This window comes from Heptranchias perlo, chromosome 2 (genome assembly GCF_035084215.1).
Source record: "Heptranchias perlo isolate sHepPer1 chromosome 2, sHepPer1.hap1, whole genome shotgun sequence".
Classification (NCBI taxonomy): Eukaryota; Metazoa; Chordata; class Chondrichthyes; order Hexanchiformes; family Hexanchidae; genus Heptranchias; species Heptranchias perlo.
The window spans coordinates 152835772-152856561 of NC_090326.1; the positions used below are offsets into that span (position 1 = coordinate 152835772).

General features: G+C 45.1%; 1 pseudogene; it reads right to left on the bottom strand.

The window, feature by feature from the left end:
• Window positions 1–818: 818 nt before the first annotated feature.
• On the bottom strand, window positions 819–18699 carry LOC137332449 (large ribosomal subunit protein eL31-like; annotated as a pseudogene).
• Between the last annotated feature and the right edge of the window lie 2091 nt (window positions 18700–20790).

Below are 20790 nucleotides of genomic sequence, written 5' to 3' on the forward strand. Positions count from 1 at the left end.
CCGTGGACTCTCTCCACAACTATTTGGATGAGGATTTTTTTCCTACCCCGCTTCCTGTGAAGACTCCGGCTCTGAAATTCCGCGGTGGTTCTGTTAGTCTCTCTCTGTAACCCCGAACAAGGCCGGCGGAATCCCTGCGGAAACCCCCACGGAAACAGTGCATATGAGGTTCTGCCAGTCTTTCACAGGAGTTACAGCAGGAGAACGGTAGAACCCTTGAGCAATATCATGGCCTCTGTCCCTTTCTCTCAATTTCTCTAGTCCCGATTTTAACCCAAGGCGAGAATTGGGCAGGCAGAGGCCGAAGCAGGCCTCAGGCCCCTAGAGCGTGAGGCCCATCTGCTTTTAACTCACAGGCCTCTTGTTACTGTCCCCTCACGGATGCCCACCCAAAGACGGTAGGGGTAACGTAGAGGCCGGCGGGAAGGAGCGGGAAATCATGTGGCTACCAAGGGGACCCAAGGAGTCAGTCCCCAGCAAAGTAAGCGAGCAAGGGGGAGGGGCTGGGAATGATCATGATCTGGGGAGCAGGTGGGGGCCCTAGGGCAAGGGGTGCCCAAGGTCTCCATGTAGGGTCAGGAGGAGCAGGAGTGCTCCTCCTGGCTCCACAAAAATCTTTCAAAAAACCCCAAATGTTATCTTTTTGGCGAGGACTCCAGCAATCCCTTTAAGAATCACCGGTTAGGCCTCTCAACGCCTGGGGAAAAGGGACTGGAACGTGGCATGCATGTTCCACCCATTTCTCTTTGTAAGTTCCAATTGGAGTCCTACAACAGGCGTAGGACCCCGACATGCATAACTAAACAGCCTGCCACCTGTTTTTTTGTTCACTTTTTGCAGTTTATTTTAACAAAACATTTACATTTCAGTTTTCATCAACATTGACTGTCTGCAGACCTTTGTAGGATGTGACAGGAACACAGGATATCAATGTGTAGAATTTGTTAGGAGAGTCCTCGTCCTCATTATGGTTTCTGGAAAAACGTACACGAAAGCGATATGGAACATTTCTTACACCTTTAGCCCAAACAGCCTTGATCAGACGAGTATCATTACGGACATCAGGAGGACCCCATCTCCTTCACTGCAAATTTACGCATCTCCTTAATGGCACAAGGAGCATGTCTCTTAAAACCCACGCCATGGATATGCTTATGCACATTTATTGTATATTCCCTCGTTGATGGCAGAACGGCCCTTCCCCTTTCTCTCCCCACCCTTCTGGTTTGGATGTCCATTTACGAAGCTGCCTGAAAATTAAGAACACAAGAAAAAGAATAGGAGTAGGCCATACGGCCCCTCGAGCCTGCTCCACCATTCAATAAGATCATGGCTGTTCATCAATCTCAACTCCAATTTCCCACCTGATCCCCATATACCTTGATTCCCCTAGAGTCCAAAAATCTATCCATCTCAGCCTTGAATACACTCAATGACTGAGCATCCATAGCCCTCTGGGGTAGAGCATTCCAAAGATTCACAACCCTCTGAGTGAAGAAATTCCTCCTCATCTCAGTCTTAAATGGCCAACAACCTTATCCTGCGAACATGCCCCCTAGTTCTAGACTCTCCAGCCAGGGGAAACAACCTCGGAGCAACTACCCTGTCAAGCTGTCTCAGAATCTTATCTGTTTCAATGAGATCACCTCTCATTCTTCTAAACTCCAGAGAGTATGGGTCCATTCGACTCAACCTCGCCTCATAGGACAACCCTCTCATCCCAGGAATCAATCCAGTTGCACCGCCTCTAAGGCAAGTACATCCTTCCTTAGGTAAGGATGATTCAGCCAGCCATGTAAATGGGTGGGCAAGGTTCTTTCAACTGCTGGTCACCCGTTTTTCAAGCGAGAAATGGGCAGTTGGCATGTTGAAAGTCTCCACCAATGGGTTTACATCTGAAATGTTAATCTGTCTATTCAGATGATGGCGGGTTCCGCTATGTATTTCCAGCAGTTTCAGATTTCGTTTCAGGTTTATAATGGCGGTTTATTGAAATAATTTTTCTTTAACCTTATACACTGAATAAAATATACCCCACAACCTTTCTTGCTGTTTCAGTGTAAATATAGAATTCTGACTTACTGAAGAATCACTTGAAAATCCATGACATTTTCTGATATGCAGAGGTAAAATAAAAGGCCATAAATTATGGACTGCTGCTTGCTGAAGTTGGAAAGATTATTACTGTATTTATTCAGATTAATTTTAATTATTCCTATGGTTTCAGAATGTTCCAGCTAATTATAGCCAAAAATCTCACTGTCCACAGCAAACGCTTGAAAAGCTTCTGGAGTATAATTGTTCTTGAGAGCGAGGGAATAAATAAGAGCTTCCTGACTACAATGATGTGATATTTATGTTTGCGCACATAATGACTGAATACTGGAATGAGTCAATCCAACTGCATAAAGCGTGATAAAGACATGGCAGCAGAATGGTGGCAGAATAGTGGACAGAATTGCCAAGAAATCTTGAGGCTAAAATCACTGTAAATCTGACCTGACAGTTCTTATTCAGTTTTGTATAAGTATATACTTATAACCTGAAGATATACAGTACAGTCTTACAATATTCGATAACGCGCTTCAGGCAGCTGATAAATGGGACAGCAAATTGGGTGCAAACTTTATAACTGACTCCATAATTATGCCACTTGCTTGCGACCTGCTTAAAGAATGTTGACAGCTTAAAAGTAATGGGTTTCTTTAACCTATGGAGACTCAATTCATTCAGAGTTTACCATTCAATGCATAGGCCTTCCTTTCTCAATGTGCGGTTTATTCATGTAAGGAGTCTTACAACACCAGGACTATAACCCGGTGTTATAAGACTCCTTACATTTGTCCACCCAGTCCATCACCGGCATCTCCACATCACGGTTTATTCATATCAGTGATATGGAACAGGTGTCTGCACCCAGTTATATAAGTACACAAATTAACTTAGGTTCAGTAAGGTTGTTTTGTCCATCTAATGAAAATGTATATAATTGATACTAAAAATTTTGTATCTTTTTGAAGTGGCTAATATTATAAAGTTAGTTTATGAGATTAGAGATAGTTAATAAATGTCTGCACAATTTTTTTTTAAAGTAGAAAGAGAGCTACTGTCATATGATTGAGTTTCATTTCTTTTCATATCAATAAATGCGTGTTTGATTGTTTTTTCACCATAACATCAGCAGTGGAAAATCTCTCCAACACAAAAACAAGGTCACCATTAAAAGTAACCAGAGCAGAACAATCTTTATTGAAGTCAGTGGGAATCAGGGTGAAAACTCTCCAGTGGCTGGAGTCATACCTAGCACAAAGGAAGATGGCAGTGGTTGTTGGAGGCCAATCATCTCAGCCCCAGGGCATTGCTGCAGGAGTTCCTCAGGGCAGTGTCCTAGGCCCAACCATCTTCAGCTGCTTCATCAATGACCTTCCCTCCATCATAAGGTCAGAAATGGGGATGTTCGCTGATGATTGCACAGTGTTCAGTTCCATTCGCAACCCTTCAGATAATGAAGCAGTCCGTGCCCGCATGCAGCAAGACCTGGACAACATCCAGGCTTGGGCTCATAAGTAGCAAGTAACATTCGCACCAGACAGGTGCCAGGCAATGACCATCTCCAACAAGAGAGAGTCTAACCTCCTCCCCTTGACATTCAATGGCATTACCATCGCCGAATCCCCCACCATCAACATCCTGGGGGTCACCATTGACCAGAAATTTAACTGGACCAGCCATATAAACACTGTGGCAACAAGAGCAGGTCAGAGGCTGGGTATTCTGTGGCGAGTGACTCACCTCCTGACTCCCCAAAGCCTTTCCTGCATCTACAAGGCTCAAGTCAGGAGTGTGATGGAATACTCTCCACTTGCCTGGATGAGTGCAGCTCCAACAACACTCAAGAAGCTCGACACCATCCAGGACAAAGCAGCCCGCTTGATTGGCACCCCATCCACCACCCTAAACATTCACTCCCTTCACCACCGGCGCACAGTGACTGCAGTGTGTACCATCCACAGGATGCACTGCAGCAACTCGCCAAGGCTTCTTCGACAGCACCTCCCAAACCCGCGACCTCTACCACCTAAAAGGACAAGGGCAGCAGACGCATGGGAACAACACCACCTGCACGTTCCCCTCCAAGCCACACACCATTCTGACTTGGAAATATATCGCCGTTCCTTCATCATTGCTGGGTCAAAATCCTGGAACTCCCTACCTAACAGCACTGTGGGAGAACTGCAGCGGTTCAAGAAGGCGGCTCACCACCACCTTCTCAAGGGCAATTAGGGATGGGCAATAAATGCTGGCCTTGCCAGCGACCTCCACATCACATGAAAGAATAATAAAAAAATTTACAACAGTGACTACACCACAAAAACACTTCATTGGTTGTAAAGGACTTTGGGAAGTCCTGAGGTTGTGAAAGGCGCTATATAAATGCAAGTCTTTCTTTCGTTCCATAAGGTGCATTTGGACCAAAGACAATGTTGAGTCACTGAGTGAAATTTCCTACTCATTATTTTGATAATGATCTGTAAAATCTGATAAATTGTCCATAAAGTAGGAATATTTACCGTCTGACAAAGGTGAGCCAGTGTGTCAGATAGGATCTAATTCAAACATTTTACAAGTTCCATTCTTGTATTTTACCTCAGCAGATTAGAAATAAGGCATTGGGTCAATCTACCATAGATTTGATCTGAAATGACAAGAAACATTTGACAAGGAATCTATGAGACTGATAGGCCTGCTGTCTGAAGATAATCAGCCTGAGAATCTCATCATTGCTCATAAAGGATTTCAGAAACTAACTTAACATGTGGTAGGTCAACATGGAGGTTCTATAATTATCAGCAATAATGAACAAGTCTACTCTCCTTGAAGAGAAAGTAGAATTGCTATGAACTTGTGACGCAGTTACAAACTTTTATGGATAGTTCCGAGTTTTGTACCACAGGATCACATAGAATTACACGGAAATTACAACACGGAACGAGGCCGTTCGGCCCCAACCAATCCATGTAGGTGTTTACCGTTGTAATGTAAGAAACGCGGCAGCCAATTTGCACACAGCAAGCTCCCACAAACAGTAATGAGATAATGACTAGAAAATCTGTTTTAGTGATGTTGGTTGAGAGATAAATATTGGCCAGGGCACCAAGGAGAGCTCCCCCCCACTGCTCTTCATCGAAATAGTACCACGAGAGGACAGATGGGGCCTTGGTTTAAGGTCTCGTCCCAAAGACGGATATGATGCTCCAGTGTCCGTGATGTGCGTCCAGTTTTTGTTAAAACAGAGACGTTTAAGTGGTGATTTGATGAAAGTGTTTAAAATTATAAAGGGATGGAGCAGGCAGACGGTTATTGAAGGGTCTAAAACAAAGGGTCGTAGATATGAGATTACAAGATTTAGGACAGAGGGCAGGAGAAATGTATTTACACAGAGGGTTGTGAGGTTGTGGAATGCTCTGCCAGAGTTAGTGATGGGCGGGGTGGTGGGGTGGGGTTAATAAAGCCAATGGAAAGTAACATTGGGCAGGTTGTAAAACGGGTGGTAGTTTCCCGTCGGGTGGGTTAAGTTAAAATTGTTGCCCATGTTAATATTTAAGGAAAGGTTGGAGATGTGGTTGAAGGAAAGGGATAAGGGAACAGACCAGACACCGCTGATAAGGTGTTAGCCCATGGCTCAGTGGGCAGCACTCTCCCCCCCCCCCTGAGTCAAGCCCTTCTGAGTTCAAGCCCCACTCTAGTAACTTGAGCACATAATCGATGCTGACACTTCAGTGCAGTACTGAGGGAGTGCTGCACTGTCAGAGGTGGCATCATTTGGACAAGACTTTAAAACGAGGCCCTGTCAGCCCTCTCAGATGGATGTAAAAGATCCCACAGCACTATTCGAAGAAGAGCAGGGGAGTTCTTATGGTGTCCTAGCCAAAATTTATCCCTCAATCACCAACTAAAATAGATGATCTGGTCATTTATTTCATTGCTGTTTGTGGGATCTTGCTGTGCGCAAATTGGCTGCTGCATTTCCGATATTACAACAATGACTACACTTCATAAGTACTTAATTGGTTGTAAAGCACTTTGGGACGTCCTGAGGTCGTGAAAGGTGCTATATAAACGCAAGTTTTTCTTTTTTCAACTCCAATCATGCAGTATTTTATTGTTCTTGATTCCATTGACTCCTCAAAGGTTACCTCCTGTCATGACTAAATTATTCTAGAAGCCCACAATTCCATAAGGATGTAGGCTAAACCACTTACTGCATTTTGAGAGTGTGTTCGTCGGCAGGAAAAATCCATTCCTCTTCCACATTACGGTTCAGAAGTCCAGATGTTTTACATTAGGGAGCAACATCAACAACAACTTGTAACTTTAACAAAGAAAAATGTCCCAAGGCTCTTCACAATCGTAATCCAAAAAGAATTGACATTGAATCAAAGAATTGATTAGCAGGGATGACTAAATGCTTGGTCAAAGAGGTAGGTTTTAAGGAGAATGTTATGAAAGGAGAGAGAGGTAGAGGGACAGAGAATTTAGGGAGGGAACTCCAGAGCTTAGGGCCTAGACAGCTGAAGGCACGGCCGCCACTGGTGGGACGAAGGGAATGGGGGATCCAAAGAGACCAGTTGGAGAAGCACAGAGTTCTCGGAGGGTCACAGGGCTGGTGGAGGTTACAGAAATAGGGAGGGGGAGGCCAGGAAGGGATTTGAACAAAAGAATTAGATTTTTAAATTGGAAGTGTTGGGGGGCTGGAAGCCAATGTAGATCAATGAGCACAGGGATGATGGGTGAACGGGATTTGGCATGGGTTAGGATAAAAGCAGCAGAGTTTTGAATGAGCTGAAGTTCATGGAAGGTGAGGGTTTGGGCAGCGCAGTAGAGTATTGGAATAGTCAAATCTGGAGGTGAGAAAAGCATGGATGAGGGTTTCAGCAGCAGATGGGCTGAGACAGGGCGGAGATGGGCAGTATTACGGAGGTGGAAGGAGGTGGTCTTTGCAATGGAGCCGATATGTGGTCAGAAACTCAGCTCAGGGTCGAATAGGATGCCGAGGTTGGGTACAGTCTGGTTCAGCCTGAGATAATAGCCAGGGAGCGGGATGGAATCAGTGGTGAGGGAACGGAGTTTGTGGCGTTGACCTTCCAAATGTTTAACTGGAAGAAATTGTGGCTTATTGAGGACTGGGTGATGGACAAGCAGGATGACAACATAGAGGCAGTGGAGGGGCCGAGAGAGGTGGTGGTGAGGTAGAGCTGGGTGTCATCAGCGTACATGTGGAACCTGAATCCATATCTTCAGATGATGTCGCCGAGAGACAGCATGTAGATGATGAAGAGGACTGGGCCATCCTTGAGGCGACTCCAGAAGTAACAGTGTGGGGGTGGGAAGAGAAGCCATTGCTGGTGATGCTCTGGCTACGACTGTAGAGATAAGAATGGAACCAGGCGAGGGCAGTCCCAGTCAACTAAACCACGAAGGAAAGACGTTGGAGGAAGTTGGTGTGGTCAATCAGGTCAAAGGCTTCAGGCAGGTCGAGAAGGATGAGGGGAGACAGGGAGATAATACTCCATGGTCACAATCACAAAGGATGGAATTTGTGATTGCTTAAGATTGTTTCAGTGCTGAGGCAGGGGCGGAAATCTGATTGGAGGGATTCAAACACGGAGTTGCAGGAATGATGGGCACTAATTTGAGAGGTGACAACACATTCGAGGAATTGGTGTTGGAGATGGGGCTGTAGTTTGCAAGGGCTAAGGATGGGTTTGTTGAGGAGAGGGTGATGACATCAGATTTGAAAGGGAGCAGGACAGTACCTGAGAAGAAGGAACCATTTTCAATATCAGTTAGCATTGAAGCCAGTGAGGAAAGTTGGGTGGTCATCAGTTTAGTGGGAATGGGGTCAAGAGAACAGGAGGTGGGTCTCATTGACAAGATAAGTTTACATAGAGTCTACAGCACAGAAACAGGTCATTCGGTCCAACTGGTCTATGCCGACTTTTAGCTCCACACGAGCCTCCTCCCACCCCTCTTCATCTAACTCTATAAACATATCCTTCTATTCATCAGGTTGGGGATAACATATTAGCATGGATAGAGGATTGGTTAACGGACAGAAATCAGAGAGGAGGAATAAACAGGTCATTCTCAGGTTGGCAGGCTGTAACTAGTGGGGTGCCGCAAGGATCGGTGCTTGGGCCTCAGCTATTCACAATCTATATTAATGACTGAGATGAAGGGACGAGTGAAATGTATCCAAGTTTGCTGACGATACAAAGATAGGTGGGAAAGTAAGCTGTGAGGAGGACACAAAGTGTCTGCAAAGGGATATAGACAGGTTAAGTGAGTGGGCAAGAAGGTGGCAGATGGAGTATAATGTGGGAAAATGTGAGGTTATTCACTTTGGTAGGAATCATCATAGAATCATAGAATCATAGAAGTTACAACATGGAAACAGGCCCTTCGGCCCAACATGTCCATGTCGCCCAGTTTATACCACTAAGCTAGTCCCAATTGCCTGCACTTGGCCCATATCCCTCGATAACCATCTTACCCATGTAACTGTCCAAATGCTTTTTAAAAGACAAAATTGTACCCGCCTCTACTACTGCCTCTGGCAGCTCGTTCCAGACACTCACCACCCTTTGAGTGAAAAAATTGCCCCTCTGGATCCTTTTGTATCTCTCCCCTCTCACCTTAAATCTGTGCCCCCTCGTTACAGACTCCCCTACCTTTGGGAAAAGATTTTGACTATCGACCTTATCTATACCCCTCATTATTTTATAGACTTCTATAAGATCACCCCTTAACCTCCTACTCTCCAGGGAAAAAAGTCCCAGTCTGTCTAACCTCTCCCTGTAAGTCAAACCATCAAGTCCCGGTAGCATCCTAGTAAATCTTTTCTGCACTCTTTCTAGTTTAATAATATCCTTTCTATAATAGGGTGACCAGAACTGTACACAGTACTCCAAGTGTGGCCTCACCAATGCCCTGTACAACTTCAACAAGACATCCCAACTCCTGCATTCAATGTTCTGACCAATGAAACCAAGCATGCTGAATGCCTTCTTCACCACCCTATCTACCTGTGACTCCACTTTCAAGGAGCTATGAATCTGTACTCCTAGATCTCTTTGTTCTATAACTCTCCCCAACGCCCTACCATTAACTGAGTAGGTCCTGGCCCGATTCGATCTACCAAAATGCATCACCTCACATTTATCTAAATTAAACTCCATCTGCCATTCATCGGCCCACTGGCCCAATTTATCAAGATCCCGTTGCAATCCTAGATAACCTTCTTCACTGTCCACAATGCCACCAATCTTGGTGTCATCTGCAAACTTACTAACCATGCCTCCTAAATTCTCATCCAAATCATTAATATAAATAACAAATAACAGCGGACCCAGCACCGATCCCTGAGGCACACCGCTGGACACAGGCATCCAGTTTGAAAAACAACCCTCGACAACCACCCTCTGTCTTCTGTCGTCAAGCCAATTTTGTATCCAATTGGCTACCTCACCTTGGATCCCATGAGATTTAACCTTATGTAACAACCTACCATGCGGTACCTTGTCAAATGCTTTGCTGAAGTCCATGTAGACCACGTCTACTGCACAGCCCTCATCTATCTTCTTGGTTACCCCTTCAAAAAACTCAATCAAATTCGTGAGACATGATTTTCCTCTCACAAAACCATGCTGACTGTTCCTAATTAGTCCCTGCCTCTCCAAATGCCTGTAGATCCTGTCCCTCAGAATACCCTCTAACAACTTACCCACTACAGATGTCAGGCTCACTGGTCTGTAGTTCCCAGGCTTTTCCCTGCCGCCCTTCTTAAACAAAGGCACAACATTTGCTACCCTCCAATCTTCAGGCACCTCACCTGTAGCGGTGGATGATTCAAATATCTCTGCTAGGGGACCCGCAATTTCCTCCCTAACCTCCCATAACGTCCTGGGATACATTTCATCAGGTCCCGGAGATTTATCTACCTTGATGCGCGTTAAGACTTCCAGCACCTCCCTCTCTGTAATATGTGCACTCCTCAAGACATCACTATTTATTTCCCCAAGTTCCCTAACATCCATGCCTTTCTCAACCGTAAATACCGATGTGAAATATTCATTCAGGATCTCACCCATCTCTTGTGGTTCCGCACATAGATGACCTTGTTGATCCTTAAGAGGCCCTACTCTCTCCCTAGTTACCCTTTTGCCCTTTATGTATTTGTAGAAGCTCTTTGGATTCACCTTTGCCTGATCTGCCAAAGCAATCTCATATCCCCTTTTTGCCCTCCTGATTTCTCTCTTAACTCTACTCCGGCAATCTCTATACTCTTCAAGGGATCCACTTGATCCCAGCTGCCTATGCATGTCATATGCCTCCTTCTTCTTTTTGACTAGTGCCTCAATCTCCCGAGTCATCCAAGGTTCCCTACTTCTACCAGCCTTGCCCTTCACTTTATAAGGAATGTGCTTACCCTGAACCCTGGTTAACACACTTTTGAAAGCCTCCCACTTACCAGACGTCCCTTTGCCTGCCAACAGACTCTCCCAATCAACTTCTGAAAGTTCCTGTCTAATACCATCAAAATTGGCCTTTCCCCAATTTAGAATTTTAACTTTTGGGCCAGACCTATCCTTCTCCATAGCTATCTTAAAACTAATGGAATTATGATCACTGGTCCCAAAGTGATCCCTCACTAACACTTCTGTCACCTGCCCTTCCTTATTTCCCAAGAGGAGGTCAAGTTTTGCCCCCTCTCTAGTCGGGCCATCCACATACTGAATGAGAAATTCCTCCTGAATACACTCAACAAATTTCTCTCCATCCAAGCCCCTAATGCTATGGCTGTCCCAGTCAATGTTGGGAAAGTTAAAGTCCCCTACTATTACCACCCTATTTTTCTTGCAGCTGTCTGTAATCTCCTTACATATTTGCTCCTCAATTTCCCGTTGACTATTTGGGGGTCTGTAGTACAATCCTATCAAAGTGATCTCTCCCTTCTTATTTTTCAGTTCTACCCATATAGACTCAGTGGGCGAACCCTCGGATATATCCCCTCTCACTACTGCCGTGATGTTCTCCCTAATCAAGAACGCAACTCCCCCTCCTCTCTTACCTCCTGCTCTATCTTTCCTATAGCATCTGTACCCTGGAACATTGAGCTGCCAGTCCTGCCCCTCCCTTAGCCATGTTTCAGTAATAGCTGTAACATCCCAGTCCCATGTACCCATCCATGCCCTGAGTTCATCTGCCTTGCCCATCAGACTTCTTGCATTGAAATAAATGCAGTTTAATCTAGACTTCCCTTGGTCTTTGCCCTGCTTTCTCAGACCATCTGTCCAGTCATGTTCTGTACACTCTCCCTTACTGCCTTTTGTTTCTGTCACCACTTTATTTCCCACTGACTTCCTGCATCGTTTCCCATCCCCCTGCCACATTAGTTTAAACCCTCCCCAACAGCACTAGCACTAGGACATTGGTTCCAGTCCTGCCCAGATGCAGACCGTCCAATTTGTACTGGTCCCACCTCCCCCAGAACCGGTTCCAATGGCCCAGGAATTTGAATCCCTCCCTCGTGCACCATCTCTCAAGCCACGTATTCATCCTCGCTATCCTGTCATTCCTACTCTGACTAGCCCGTGGCACTGGTAGCAATCCTGAGATTACTACCTTTGAGGTCCTACTCTTTAGTTTAACTCCTAACTCCCTAAATTCAGCTTGTAGGACCTCATCCTGTTTTTTACCTATATCGTTGGTGCCTATATGCACCACGACAACTGGCTGTTCACCCTCCCCCTCCAGAATGTCCTGCAGCCGCTCCGAGACATCCTTGACCCTTGCACCAGGGAGGCAACATACCATCCTGGAGTCTCGGTTGCGTCCGCAGAAACGCCTGTCTATTCCCCTTACAATCGAGTCCCCTATCACTATAGCTCTGCCACTCTTTTTCCTGCCCTCCTGTGCAGCAGAGCCAGCCACGGTGCCATGAACCTGGCCACTGCCACCTTCCCCTGGTGAGCCATCTCCCCCAACAGTATCCAAAACGGTATACCTGTTTTGGAGGGAGATGACCGCAGGGGACCCCTGCACTGCCTTCCTACTCTTCCTCTGTCTGTTGGTCACCCATTCACTATCTCCCTCAGTAATTTTTATCTGCGGTGTGACCAACTCACTGAACGTGCTATCCACGACTTTCTCAGCATCGCGGATGCTCCAAAGTGAGTCCATCCGCAGCTCCAGAGCCGTCAAGCGGTCAAACAATAGCTGCAGCTGGACACACTTCCCGCAGGTGAAGGAATCAGGGATACAGGAAGGAGCCCTGAATTCCCACATCCCACAAGAGGAACATGACACGGCGCTGGGATCTCCTGCCATGACTTAACCCTTAAATTAGCTTAAGAACAACTACAATGTCAAGAGAAAAAAAAAGGAAAGAAAAACTACTTACCACTCCCTTTAAGGAGTTTACTCCTTTAAATTGTTCTCAATTTAGAGAATGTTAACTACACTGGGGACCTTGATTCACTAAAAAATAAACGCTACTTCCGATAAGACCTGCAGACCTTCCCTTTCCTTTTACTTTCGTTACTGTCGATAAGTAGAAATACTCACCTGAACCTACTCACCAATCAGGTGCCTCCCCTGTGTCGCGTCCCGATCTGATTCCTGACGTCACTTCGAACTCGGTCGCAGCTCCGCTCGGCTCGGCTCCTCTCAGTGCTCTGAAATCCCGCCTTTTATCGGACGCTCCCTCCGCTCGGCTCCTCTCAGCGCTCTGAAATCCCGCCTTTTATCGGACGCTCCCTCCGCTCCGCTCGGCTCCTCTCAGCTGTTCTCAGCGCTCTGAAATCCCGCCTTTTATCGGACGCTCCCTCCGCTCGGCTCGGCTCCTCTTAGCGCTCTGAAATCCCGCCTTTTATCGGACGCTCCCTCCGCTCGGCTCGGCTCCTCTCAGCTGTTCTCAGCGCTCTGAAATCCCGCCTTTTATCGGACGCTCCCTCCGCTCGGCTCGGCTCCTCTTAGCGCTCTGAAATCCCGCCTTTTATCGGACGCTCCCTCCGCTCCGCTCGGCTCCTCTCAGCTGAATAGAAAAACAGAATATTTTTTAAATGGTGAGAAACTATTAAATGTTGGTGTTCAGAGAGACTTGGGGGTCCTCGTACAAGAAACACAAAAGGTTTGCATGCAGGTACAGCAAGCAATTAGGAAGGCAAATGGTATGTTGGCCTTTATCGCAAGGAGGTTGGAGTATAAGAGTAAGGAAGTCCTATTACAATTGTACAGGGCTTTGGCGAGACCTCACCTGGAGTACTGCGTACAGTTTTGGTCTCCTTATCTAAGGAAGGAGAGGCGGTGCAACAGAGGTTCACTAAATTGATTCCTGGGATGAGAGGGTTGTCCTATGAGGCGAGATTGAGTAGAATGGACCTATACTCTCTGGAGTTTAGAAGAATGAGAGGTGATCTCATTGAAACATATAAGATTCTGAGGGGGCTTGACAAGGTCGAGACTGAGAGGTTGTTTCCCCTGGCTGAAGAGTCTAGAACTAGAGGGCGTAGTCAGGATAAGGGGTCGGCCATTTAAGACTGAGATGAGGTGGAAATACTTCACTCAGAGGCTTATGCATCTTTGGAATTCTTTACCCCAGAGGGCTGTGGATGCTCAGTCATTGAATATATTCAAGGCTGAGATGGATAGATTTTGGACTCTAAGGGAATCAAGGGATATGGGGATCAGGCAGGAAAGTAGAGTTGAGGTTGAAGATCAGCCATGATCTTATTGAATGGTGGAGCAGGCTCGAGGGGCCGTACGGCCTACTCCTCCTCCTATTTCTTATGTTCTGATGTTCCTTTCTTCCTCATGTCCTTATCTAGCTTCCCCATAAATGCATCAGCTTGGAGACGGTGAGATAGGAGAGGAAAACTAGCAAAAGTCGTCGGTTCAGGGCTAGGGCAGGGGGAAACCTTGGGGGAAGTTTGACCTAATGAGCAAGAGGAAGGTGGGATGCCACAGCGGCAGCTGTACAGATGGTCTCAACCTTTGTGAGACAGGAGTCCACGAGTTCCTCGCACTTGTTGTTGGAGGTGAGAGTGGAGAGGTCAAGGGAGAAAGGAGACAGTTGATAGTAGAGAAAGGAAGCCAGGGATTATCTTTGCATTCCAGGATGATTCTGGAGTAACCTTTTCCTATTTGTAGATCTCCTCAGCACTGGAAGGGGCAGGTTTTATAGTTTGAGTTCCAGCACTAAGTTCGTGTCAGTTTAGTTGAAACCAAACTGAACTATCAAATCTCAAGTCAGGTTGTTTATTCAAAATAGGTGAATAAAATAAAAGTGTGGTAACAGAACCAGATGATGCATTTGCCAGTAGCGATGTGGGAATATAAGAATGTAAGATCATAAGAAATAGAAGCAGGAGTAGGCCATACGGCCCCTCGAGCCTGCTCCACCATTCAATAAGATCATGGCTCCAGGATGGTGTGTTGCCTCCCTGGTGCAAGGATCAAGGATGTCTCGGAGCGGCTACAGAACATTTTGGAGGGGGAGGGCGAACAGCCAGCTGTCGTGGTGCACATAGGCACCAACGATATAGGTAAAAAAGGGGATGAGGTCCTAAAAGCAGAATATAGGGAGTTAGGAGGTAAATTTAAAAATAGGACCTCAAAGGTAGTAATCTCAGGATTGCTGCCAGTGCCACGTGCTAGTCAGAGTAGAAATAGGAGGATATTTCAAATGAATACGTGGCTAGAGGAATGGTGCAAGGGGGAGGGATTCAAATTCCTGGGACACTGGAAACGGTTCTGGGGGAGGTGGGACTAGTACAAACCGGATGGTCTGCACCTGGGCAGGGCCGGGACCGCTGTCCTAGGAGGAGTGTTTGCTAGTGCTGTTGGGGAGGGTTTAAACTAAAGTGGCAGGGGGTTGGGAACCTGAGCAGGGAGAGAGAGGAAAGCGTAACAGGAAGGGACAGAAGGTATGGAGTAATAGGTAAAGTGTTAAAAAAGGAAAAAGCAGGAACTAAGCATCACAAAACAGATTTGAAAGTTCTTTATCTGAATGCACGTAGCATTCGTAATAAAATGGACGAGTTAACGGCACAAATAACTACGTATGGGTATGATCTTGTGGCCATTACAGAAACATGGCTGCAGGGTGACAACGACTGGGAATTAAATATGCCAGGGTATTTAACAATCAGGAAGGACAGGCAGGAAGGAAGGGGAGGTGGGGTGGCTATGTTAATAAAGGAAGGAATCACTGTAATACAGAGAAATGATATTGGGACAAAGCATCAAGATAATGAAACAGTTTGGGTGGAGATAAGGAATAATAAAGGAAAAAAAACATTAGTGGGCGTAGTATATAGGCCTCCTAATAGTTGCAACTCTGCTGAAAGAAGTATTAATCAGGAGATAGTCGGGGCATGTAATAAGGGAACAGCCATAATTATGGGGGATTTTAATTATCATATTAACTGGACAAATCAAATTGGGCAGAGCAGCCTTGAGGACGAGTTCATTGAGTGCATCAGGGATGGATTTCTTGAGCAGTATGTAACTGATCCTACAAGGGGGCAGGCAACCTTGGACCTGGTCCTGTGTAATGAGTCAGGATTAATTAATAATGTCCTAGTTAAGGATCCCCTTGGAACGAGCGACCACAACATGGTTGAATTCCATATCCAATTAGAGGGTGAGAAGGTTGATTCTCAAACAAGCGTACTGAGCTTGAATAAAGGAGACTATGATGGTATGAGAGCGGAATTGATTAAAGTGGACTGGGAAAATAGATTAAAGGGTAAGACGGTACATGAGCAGTGGTGTTCATTTAGGGAGTTATTTTACAACTTTCAAAATAAATATATTCCACTGAGGAAAAAAGGGTGTAAAAGAAATGACAGCCACCCGTGGCTAAGTAAAGAAATCAAGGATAGTATCCGACTAAAAACAAGGACATATAAGGTAGCCAAACTTAGTGGGAGGATAGAAGATTGGGAATTCTTCAAAAGACAGCAAAAAGTAACTAAAGGATTGATTAAGAAAGGGAAGTTAGATTATGAAAAGAAATTAGCAAAAAATATAAAAACAGATAGCAAGAGTTTCTATAGTTATATAAAAAGAAAAAGGGTGGCTAAGGCAAACATAGGTCCCTGAGAGGATGAGACCGGGAAATTAATGGTGGGAAACATGGAGATGGCAAAAATGCTGAACAAATATTTTGTTTCAGTCTTTACAGTAGAGGACACTAAGAATATCCCAACACTGGACAAACAGGGGACTCTCGGGGGGGAGGAGCTAAATACGATTAAAATCACTCAGGAGATGGTACTCAGTAAAATAATGGGACTCAAGGCGGATAAATCCCCTGGACCTGATGGCTTCCATCCTAGGGTCTTGAGGGAAGTGGCAGTAGGGATTGTGGATGCTTTGGTGATAGTTTTCCAAAATTCCCTGGACTCAGGAGAGGTCCCGGCAGATTGGAAAACTGCTAATGTAACACCGTTATTTAAAAAGGGTAGTAGGCAGAAGGCTGGAAATTATAGGCCAGTTAGCTTAACATCTGTGGTGGGTAAAATTTTGGAGTCTATTATTAAGGAGACAGTAACGGAACATTTAGATAAGCATAATTTAATAGGACAAAGTCAGCATGGCTTTATGAAGGGGAAGTCATGTCTGACAAATTTGCTTGAGTTCTTCGAGGATATAACGTATAGGGTGGATAAAGGGGAACCAGTGGACGTAGTGTATTTAGACTTCCAGAAGGCATTCGACAAGGTGCCACATAAAAGATTATTACTTAAGATAAAAAATCACGGGATTGGGGGTAATATTCTGGCATGGGTGGAGGATTGGTTATCGAACAGGAAGCAGAGAGTTGGGATAAATGGTTCATTTTCGGACTGGCAACCAGTAACCAGTGGTGTTCCACAGGGGTCGGTGCTGGGTCCCCAACTCTTTACAATCTATATTAACGATTTGGAGGAGGGGACCGAGTGCAACATATCAAAATTTGCAGATGATACAAAGATGGGAGGGAAAGTAGAGAGTGAGGAGGACATAAAAAACCTGCAAGGGGATATAGACAGGCTGGGTGAGTGGGCGGAGATTTGGCAGATGCAATATAATATTGGAAAATGTGAGGTTATGCACTTTGGCAGGAAAAATCAGAGAGCAAGTTATTTTCTTAATGGCAAGAGACTGGAAAGTACTGCAGTACAAAGGGATCTGGGGGTCCTAGTGCAAGAAAATCAAAAAGTTGGTATGCAGGTGCAGCAGGTGATCAAGAAAGCCAACGGAATGTTGGCTTTTATTGCTAGGGGGATAGAATATAAAAACAAGGAGGTATTGCTGCAGTTATATAAGGTATTGGTGAGACCGCACCTGGAATACTGCATACAGTTTTGGTCTCCATACTTAAGAAAAGACATACTTGCTCTCGAGGCAGTACAAAGAAGGTTCACTCGGTTAATCCCGGGGATGAGGGGGCGGACATATGAGGAGAGGTTGAGTAGATTGGGACTCTACTCATTGGAGTTCAGAAGAATGAGAGGCGATCTTATTGAAACATATAAGATTGTGAAGGGGCTTGATCGGGTGGATGCAGTAAGGATGTTCCCAAAGATGGGTGAAACTAGAACTAGGGGGCATAATCTTAGAATAAGGGGCTGCTCTTTCAAAACTGAGATGAGGAGAAACTTCTTCACTCAGAGGGTGGTCGGTCTGTGGAATTTGCTGCCCCAGGAAGCTGTGGAAGCTACATCATTAGATAAATTTAAAACAGAAATAGACAGTTTCCTAGAAGTAAAGGGAATTAGGGGTTATGGGGAGCGGGCAGGAAATTGGACATGAAGCTGAGTTCGGATCAGTCAATGCCCTGTGGGTGGCGGAGAGGGCCCAGGGGCTGTGTGGCCGGGTCCTGCTCCTACTTCTTGTGTTCTTTAGATTTGTGGTTGGGATCAGATCAGCCATGATCTTATTGAATGGCGGAGCAGGCTCGAGGGGCCGATTGGCCTACTCCTGCTCCAATTTCTTATGTTCTTATGTTCTTAATATGATCATGGCTGATCTTCTACCTCAACTCCACTTTCCTGTCTGATCCCCATATCCCTTTATTCTCTTAATGTCCAAAAATCTATCGATCTCAGTCTTGAATATACTCAACAACTGAGCATCCACAGCCCTCTGGGGTAGAGAATTCCAAAGATTCACAACCCTTGTGTTGAGAATAGATATACGGTCTTAGGGAGCCTTCTGCTCCGTTACTCATCTCCCAGTTCCGAAAGATTCGAGTCAACCCCAATTGATTACGATGGCCCGTACTTTATTATGAGGAACAGTTTAATACACTCAGTATTTTAGCAGCAGTTTACAGGATGGAAACTGGAGATATATTACCCGCTTCCACTCTGGGCAGAGCTCACACCTTGGCCTCTCACTTCTCATGGTCCTCGCGGCCCCACCCTCTCGGATCCTGCGGATCCTGCTTTCTGCAGTCTTCTTCCCTTCTTCCAACACGGGCGTGGGCACCTGCCAGCACGTCCGCCTTAACAAACCTAGCCTGCTGTTCCTGGAGGGATCCTCTACATTGTCCCTTGGTTTGAGCTGTGTCTTTATCCTTGATGATGCCAGACGTAGTCCATCAGCTTGACAAAAGGGACCCCGACGGTCCGGCACCTGATCTGACATCATCGACTTGCTGAAACAATGGCAAAACATTTAACCTCATCAAGAGGAGATGGCTAGTGATGTTAATGCTGAGCACTTAATCTCTGTGGGAGCTGTGACAATGGCAAAGCCCTTACCCAGTCGTCTCAAACCAAGGGGTGAGCTGTGTCTCTAGAATATACATCTCCCTGCTGATCACCCTAAGATGTTGGGTGTATGTGGCTGTCCCTAGTAACAGTCTCTGAAACAGGCTTATAATTTGATGTGGGGTTACATACTAAATGTATTTCATGATACATACACTGCGTAAAACAATTCTTTAGTATTTGTTTCACTTTTAGCACATACCTGCGTAATCTAACAATGTCGCCACCTTGAGGCTGAGAGACTATAGTCTCGAGTCCTCACACCTCGATTCATGCTGCTACTTCATGATCACACATGTGCCATGACAACCGTCGCATTACACACTCACACCAACATACCACAATAAATAAAACAATTGATACGACTACTTGACATTCGAGAAAGCGTGTGGAGTTGAATGGGCAAAATTTACAACTGTTTATAAGGCTTCTATCTGAAGGGTAATGTTTTTAGTAACATTGTGGGGCCTAACAGACACCAATATTTTATCCCCAATGTAGTCATTTTTAGTTGATGTGAGGCAAAATGTTGATTGACAAACTGGATATATGGTATGATGCCATATCGTCCTCTCTTGGACTATACCACGTCTGTTCTCCGAGTTCTGCAGCTCATCACAGCCGAATAGCCACTCCTGGACCAGCAAAAGGTATCTGGGGCTTTCCAGATTCCCTCATTCCCACTAACAAATGTCCTTAGATAGTTCATGAACACCTCATGTTCATTGTCCTTCAAACGTCCATCAAGTCCACTTTAAATATTTCAATCAGTCTTTTTATCAACAGAGGGCGATAGTAATGCCACTGTTGCAGGAATCCACCTTGAAATGATTTCATTTTGCTTCCGTCTTCCTGGCACAACACACCAATCAGAGTCTTCACACCTTCCACCGAACCATATTCGCATGTGATTTCCAGATTTTTTTTTAAAATGAAGTTTGGGATCCAATTGTTTACCAATACCATTTAACCCCTTTTTGGATCTGATTTAAGTAAACAAAAAAACACCTGCATACATGATTGCCTTTGAGAGCAGCTGTTCCTTTCTAAAAATGGTTTAACCACGTGGGTCGAATAATATTGGGCTGAAACTGTTAGACTGCCTGCCTTTCGGTGTCCGCTGGACATGTGAGGACTTTGAGCACAGCCCATTGGTCTTTAAACCGGAAGGCCAGTCACCTTCACCCCTTAAAGCTTTGAGTGCACCTCCAATAAGTCTAGGACTTGTCAATGTTAAATTTTATTTCCAGGGCAAAGAACAGTATTGTACAGAAACCACCTATACTGAACTCGTTTTTTTAATACAATTTGATCAGCATCAATTAAATCCTTCAGGTTATCCGTTGAGTGCTTGGACAGCAAATCAAATCACTGTATCTGATCAATTTAAATGTGTCTTATCGATTTAAATTTCAGGTGAGTAAATCGCATGTCTCCCCCCCCACCACCACCTCGAGCACTTTGTCTCTGAAAATAACAAAGGATTAAAGGGTTAACGGTGAGCATTGAGAGGCAAAGTTCTTAGTCCATCTTACCACTATGCTGTGACCTTTAATGTTTCCTGCAGATCTGAATTTAAATTCTCAACACCATTCTTGTACCAACACCTTTCCAGTGAAGTCTGCACTCTATCTCTGTGGAGCTACTTTTATTTAAAAGAAGTATTATACCACTGCCACTGACGTGGGCCCGAAATCCATGGACATTTGTTTTTTTAAAAAAAACAAAGAAAGATCCACCTTGGCCTGCCTTAAGAGCCTCGGATGGGTTAAAGAAATGCGTTTGTAAATGTCCTCTCAAATTAAAAATGACATTTAAAAAGAAACAATCCTGCAATGGTGCAGTATTGAAATGCTTATCACCTCTTGGCTTCTCAGACTCTAAAAGATCTTGAGGAAGATAAGGGAGTGATTAATTTTAAACACAATCTTCAGAATTTAAGCTTGTCCATTTTAATTCAAAAAAA